We start from the raw sequence: 7,252 nt of genomic DNA, 5'->3' as shown, positions 1-7,252 counted from the left end.
ACTCACCTGCAGCTCCACTGGGCACCAACAGCAGCTCCCCGGACTTCCAAAAAGAAAAGGCGCACTTCCCGGGTTTAGGGCCGGGGGTCTGAAAGTGGCGGTTATACAACCGTGAGACGAATCTCAATAAGTGTACAACCCCAAACCCCACGTAGGCACTCACGTACCGCCAGACGAAAACACACATAACACACAACGATCGGCCAAACTAACAATCACATGCGACCCTACCTGGAATCCATCACGCACGTTCCTGCACGTTAGACAATAACACAGCCAACACATCACAGCAAGGAATCACAGACGCGCGCGTGCCTCAATTATAAGACAGAAACCACTTGGGCACGTCCCATACCGTGCCTAGCAGTTTCTACCCCATAATTAAGCATCACATCACGCGATACAAACACACTCGCACGCTACTCACACCATGCGTCACTTTCCACAATCCTCTCGCTTGTCTTGCCAAATCCCACTCATTCTCAACCTTTCCACCACTACCGCGCCCGCGTAAAACGCATCAGGCCAACGGTCTTCTGACCTCGTCAGGCATCGTCACCCCGTCGGGCCGGGCATCGTCACCTCGTCAGGGACGGCATCGTCCCGCGTAAACGTACACGCCTCAGGACGGAATCCTACACACACTTTCCTTCTACCGCGCCCGCGTAAAACGCATCAGGCCAACGGTCTTCTGACCACGTCAGGCATCGACACCTCGTCAGGCCGGGCATCGTCACCTCGTCAGGGACGGCATCGTCCCGCGTAAACGTACACACCTCAGGACGGATCCTTTCCAACCAATCTCACATTTCCATATCCTCGTTCCACTCAAACCACACTTACACACAACCAGCACACGCACGGCCAAACATACACACCTCACACATACATAGCCACGCACCAAATTCACATTTCACGTACACTTCACAAACACGCATTCTCATCACACGAACACCACATGATCACCCACACTCGGCACACGAACTCAATGCACATTCACATGTCCACGCCACCACACCTCACGGCCACACACACGGCATAGCACCACATCACATTCGGCCCAAGCACAAACTAGAACAAGCCAATGACAGCAAGCTACACAATTAATCCGATAAACCCAATCAAGCCAATACATTTCCAATTAATCACCCATTTAATTCCCGATCGATCCTCGACATCACAGCCCTAACTCAGCATTCCTAAACCTCGAATTTCGTCGCCCAATTAGCCCACAACCTCCAAACATTCAACCCCTAACTTAGTCCCGAAGACAGCCACGAAACAGCCACAAACAGTCCCTAAAATCACTTAAACCGAACTTCAAACGAGTCTAGAAATACCCGAGGTCCTAAATGACATTTGGGGAAAACACTTACCCAAAAAGGCGAGACAGAACGGGGCTGGAACGGGCCGGGACAGCGGCAGCAGCGTCGCCGGCGATGTACGGACGGCGTGAACAGTGATTCCGTACGGCGCGGTGAACAGTACTTTCGTACGGACACCGTACGGACAGGGCTGGGACGGTGGCCGGAGAGGTGCCGGTGACAGCCGCGGCATCCGACGGTCCGCGCGTGAACAGTGATCCGTACGGGGACGGTGAACAGTAACCGTGCGGACACTGTACGGACGGCGCTGGACGGCGACGTATGGCGAGGCTGGGACGGCGGGTGTCGACGGACAGCGATCGGAGTCTCCGGCGAAAGCTCCGTGATGCTTGTTTGCTGAGACGGGAAAGAGAAAAGAGAGAAACAAGGCTGTTTTGGACAAAAACCGGGGCGTGGTGGCCGAACAGTGAGAGGGAGGTCCAAGGGTGCTTTGTGGCGACGGCGATGGGCGGCCCGAGCTTTCCATTGCATCGTTCGGCGTGAACGATCCGGTTTGAGCGAAACGTGCAAAACAGAAGAAACAGGGAAAAGAAGAGAAACCTGTGAGGGAAATGGCCGAATGGTCTGCTGGAGAGAGAGAGGGTCTGGTCAAATGGGTCAAAGGTGGTGTGAGTGGATTCCATGTGTCTCAATCTAAGCCCATTGGACAATTTTGCCCTTGATCCAAGGGCCCACATTTGATCTAATCCAATAATTTAGGGGTGAAATGGTCTTTTGTCCCTAACCATGGTTGACCAGACCTGGTTTATCCTTAACTCACCTTGGTTAATCCCAAAATTAAATCCAATTTTCGGAATTAATCAAAAATGGCCTAGGGGCATTTTGGTAATTTTCCGATCCCGAACCGAAATTCCAATTTTTGCACATACGCGTTCCATATATGCGTGGCCAACATAATATGGCGTCGGAATCGCGAAATTCATCGCGCAAGCCCTCGAAAATCCACATCAAAGTTTCGGGAATAAAATAATATTATTTTTCCAATTTTTGCCGAAATTCCAATTTTTGGCCAAAACCACTCTGAATGTGCGTGGCCACCCCAAAATGACCTTGGCCGCGAAAAATAACCTCAAACGGCCTCCGAATCCAGCCTCGGTGCCCACAGGGGCAAAACCGTAATTTTTCCGACCCCGGACCGAAATCCATTTTTTTGCAGAAATGGGTGGCCCCAAGGTTGGCCAAGCCAAAAACGTCATCGGCCGTCCAAAATTGTCACTTTCAAAATTCTCGATTCCCGGGCCCGAATTCCAAGAAATGACTAAAATCGAGCAATCGCAACTTTAGCTTATCTCTGGCTAACGGGTGGCTCTCTGGAATTACGCGCTCTCGACCCGTGATTGACACTAAGTCAAATCACGTTTAAGTTTACTCTACCCAGGACGACCTCGGTTGTCATATAATTGCGAGGGTCTGTCGCTAGTTCCCTTCGGACACGATCAATCAAGTAGACCGGTCTCGGTTGGCTCAAAACATTCCCTCGTCAATCCATATGGTCGAAGATCGAAGCCAAGTCGAGTTCTTTGGTCGTGCGAACTCAATCCCGTAACGGCCCTACCCCTAAGGTTAGCATCCCGTGAATGCGCATTTCCGGGTGAGACCTCACTATAGTGCATTGGTCAAATTCATTTCTTAAATCCCGGGAAAAATGATCGAAAATTCAGACTGTTACAGTTCGTAGTCCGAGTCTTCATAGACTTTTGACTTTGCCCTTCTAGACCCGTGATGTTTCAGTCTTCTTGCACCAACTGTACGCTCTTCCGCTCCTGTCTTTTTTCCTTCTCTCTTTCCAAGAGTGGTAGCTAATGTTAATACTAAGTTAAAACGAGGCATAGGGAGCTTAGGTTTTAGATTGTTGGCGTCCGCATCAAAATCAAATAACCAATCTCATGCAGCTGTTAATCTAATGATTACATTTCGATGCAATAGCAAACTATACGTATATGACACATTCCATTTCCATTTAGTTAAATAAGACGGTATCAATTTTTTTATTTGATTGATGCCATGATTGGCCAGATTATTTAGAAAATGAAGTTTTTTCTTGTGAGTATTTTTCGAAGTTTCTAAATCAATTTCGCGGTAAGGTAACATGTTAAATGAAGGCGGAATGAAAATTTTAAAAGCGAGATGAAATAGTGTTTTGGCTTGCAGATATATGGATATTTAAAGCCGGTCGAAGCACATGTATTTGGCAACACAATGATTACTATGTTTGGTAAAAACTGCTGCGAGATTATTGTAGTTATCAACAATAACATTTATGTCACGCCCCGAACCCCATCGAGCTCGCGACATCCCGCTTCGGTCGAAATAATGCGACGTCCCAGGAACGTCGCCGACCCAACCCAAACATCAGAGCCACATGCGGAAGCGAATAATAAAACCCCGGACAAATAATGACGACAACGGGGTAGAACAACAGAACAGTCCAGCAACCACATATTCATACAACACCAAATATACAAACATCATATTCCAGACATAAATACAGACTAACATCCTCAGTCACCGTTTAAACAAAAGATCGAGGTCTGGTTAACTTAACTTCCCTATGGGTCAACCCGATTTACACAACCCCTAAAACCCTAGGGAAAAACCTAAGGATCGCCCTCGTCCAGTCTGCTTCTGAATTTCTGGCTTGAAACTCTGGAACTCACTTGCAGCTCCACTGGGCACCAACAGCAGCTCCCCGGACTTCCAAAAAGAAAAGGCGCACTTCCCGGGTTTAGGGCCGGGGGTCTGAAAGTGGCGGTTATACAACCGTGAGACGAATCTCAATAAGTGTACAACCCCAAACCCCACGTAGGCACTCACGTACCGCCAGACGAAAACACACATAACACACAGCGATCAGCCAACTAACAATCACATGCGACCCTACCTGGAATTCCTCACGCACGTCCCCGCACGTTAGTCAACCACACATCCAAGATGCCACGTAAATACATCACAAAGCGGCAGTGCCCCGATTATAGAGCAAAACCCACTTGGGCACGTCCCATACCATGCCTAGCAGTTTTTTTACCCCATAATCGAGCATCACACCACGCGATACAAACACACTCGCACACCAACTCACACCACGCGTCATTTTCTTAATTTCACTCGTCCCGCCAATTCTTGTTCATTCTCAACCTTTCCACCACTACCGCGCCCGCGTAAAACGCATCAGGCCAAACGGTCTTCTGACCTCGTCAGGCATCGCCACCCCGTCGGGCCGGGCATCGTCACCTCGTCAGGGACGGCATCGTCCCGCGTAAACGTACACGCCTCAGGACGGAATCCTACACACACTTTCCTTCTACCGCGCCCGCGTAAAACGCATCAGGCCAACGGTCTTCTGACCACGTCAGGCATCGACACCCCGTCGGGCCGGGCATCGTCACCTCGTCAGGGACGGCATCGTCCCGCGTAAACGTACACGCCTCAGGACGGATCCTTTCCAACCAATCTCACATTTCCATATCCTCGTTCCACTCAAACCACACTTACACACAACCAGCACACGCACGGCCAAACATACACGCCTCACACATTTATAGCCACACACCAAATTCACATCTCACGTACACTTCACAAACACGCATTCTCATCACACGGACACCACATGATCACCCACACTCGGCACACGAACTCAATGCACATTCACATGTCCACGCCACCACACCTCACGGCCACACACACGGCATAGCACCACATCACATTCGGCCCAATCACAAACTAGAACAAGCCAATGACAAGAAACTACACAATTAATCCGATAAACCCAATCAAGCCAATACATTTCCAATTAATCACCCATTTAATTCCCGATCGATCCTCGACATCACCGCCCTAACTCAGCATTCCTAAACCACGAATTTCGTCACCCAATCAGCCCACAACCTCCAAACATTCAGCCCCTAATTTAGTCCCGAAGACAGCCACGAAATAACCACTAACAGTCCCTAAAATCACTTAAACCGAATACTAAACGAGTCTAGAAATACCCGAGGTCCTAAATGACATTTGGGGAAAACACTTACCCAAAAAGGCGACACAGAACGGGGCTTGAACGGGCCGGGACAGCGGCAGCAGCGTCGCCGGCGATGTACGGACGGCGTGAACAGTGCACCGTACGGACGCGGTGAACAGTACACTCCGTACGGACGCTGTACGGACAGCTGGGACGGGTGGCCGGCGAGGTGCCGGTGACGGCCGGCGAGGTCCGACGGTCCGGCGTGAACAGCGATCCGTACGGACGGTGAACAGTACCCGTACGGACACTGTACGGACTGGGCTGGACGGCGACGTACGGCGAGGCTGGACGGCTGGGTGTCGACGGAACGACGATCGGAGCTCCGGCGAAGCTCCGGCGGTACTGTTTGCAGACCGGGAAAGAGAAAAACAGAGAAACAAGGCTGTTTTGGACAAAAACTGGGGCTGTGGTGGCTGCACAGAGGTGGAAATGGTTGCTGGTGATGTTGGCTTGGTGGGGGCAGCACCGGCTGGTACTGTTCCGGCGTGAACAGTACCGAAAATGGCAGAAACGGGACTGCAGAACCAGAAACGTGAAGAAGAAGAGGAAAATTCTGGGGAAAATATGGCTGAATGGGTCTGCACGAGAGAGAGAGAGAGAAGACTATCTGGTCAAATGGGTCAAAGATAGCTTAGTGGAGTCCAAGTGTCACAATCTAGGCCCATTGGACAATTTTGCCCCTAATCCAAGGGCCCAAATTTGATCCAATCCAATAATTTAGGGGTAGAATGGTCATTTGCTCTTAACCATGGTTGACCAGACCTGAGTTAAGCCTAACTCACCTTGGTTAATCCCAAAATTAAATCCAATTTTCGGAATTAATCAAAAATGGCCTAGGGGCATTTTCGTAATTTTCCGATCCCGAACCGAAATTCCAATTTTTGCACATACGCGTTCCATATATGCGTGGCCAACATAATATGGCGTCGGAATCGCGAAATTCATCGCGCAAGCCCTCGAAAATCCACGTCAAAGTCTCGGGAATAAAATAATATTATTTTTCCAATTTTTGTCGAAATTCCAATTTTTGGCCAAAACCACTCTAAATGTGCGTGGCCACCCCAAAATGACCTTGGCCGCGAAAAATAACCTCAAACGGCCTCCGAATCCAGCCTCGGTGCCCACAGGGGCAAAACCGTAATTTTTCCGGCCCCTGACCGAAATCCATTTTTTTGCAGAAATGGGTGGCCCCAAGGTTGGCCAAGCCAAAAACGTCATCGGCCGTCCAAAATTGTCACTTTCAAAATTCTCGATTCCCGGGCCCGAATTCCAAGAAATGACTAAAATCGAGCAATAGCAACTTTAGCTTATCTCTGGCTAACGGGTGGCTCTCTGGAATTACGCGCTCTCGACCCGTGACCGACACTAAGTCAAATCACGTTTAAGTTTACTCCACCCGGGACGACCTCGGTTATCATATAATTGCGAGGGTCTGTCACTAGTGCCCTTTAGACACGATCAATCAAATAGATCGGTCTCGGTTGGCTCAAAACATTTCCTCGTCAATCGATATGGTCGAAGTCGAACCCAGGTCGAGTTCTTTGGTCGTGCGAACTCGATCCCGTAACGGCCTTACCCCTAAGGTTAGCATCCCGTGAATGCGCATTTCCGGGTGAGATTTCACTACAAGTGCATTGGCCAAAATATTCATTTCATAGATCCCGGGAAAAGGATCGAAAATTCAGACTGTTACAATTCTTCCCCCCTAATAAAAATTTCGTCCTCGAAATTTACAACTATACCTGCTATCCAAACAGGTGGGGGAGATGACGTCTTATTATCCTTACTTCCGTAATATTCCCACACAACTTAGACCAACGGGACCGTCTTAATCCTTAAAACCTGTTCC

The sequence above is a fragment of the Syzygium oleosum genome, unplaced genomic scaffold (assembly GCF_021117445.2).
Source record: "Syzygium oleosum isolate NSW1041296 unplaced genomic scaffold, Sole_v2.1 Sole_v2.01, whole genome shotgun sequence".
In the NCBI taxonomy this organism is placed as follows: Eukaryota; Viridiplantae; Streptophyta; class Magnoliopsida; order Myrtales; family Myrtaceae; genus Syzygium; species Syzygium oleosum.
The sequence above is the reverse complement of the archived record's forward strand: the minus strand, read 5'-3'. Positions refer to the sequence as shown.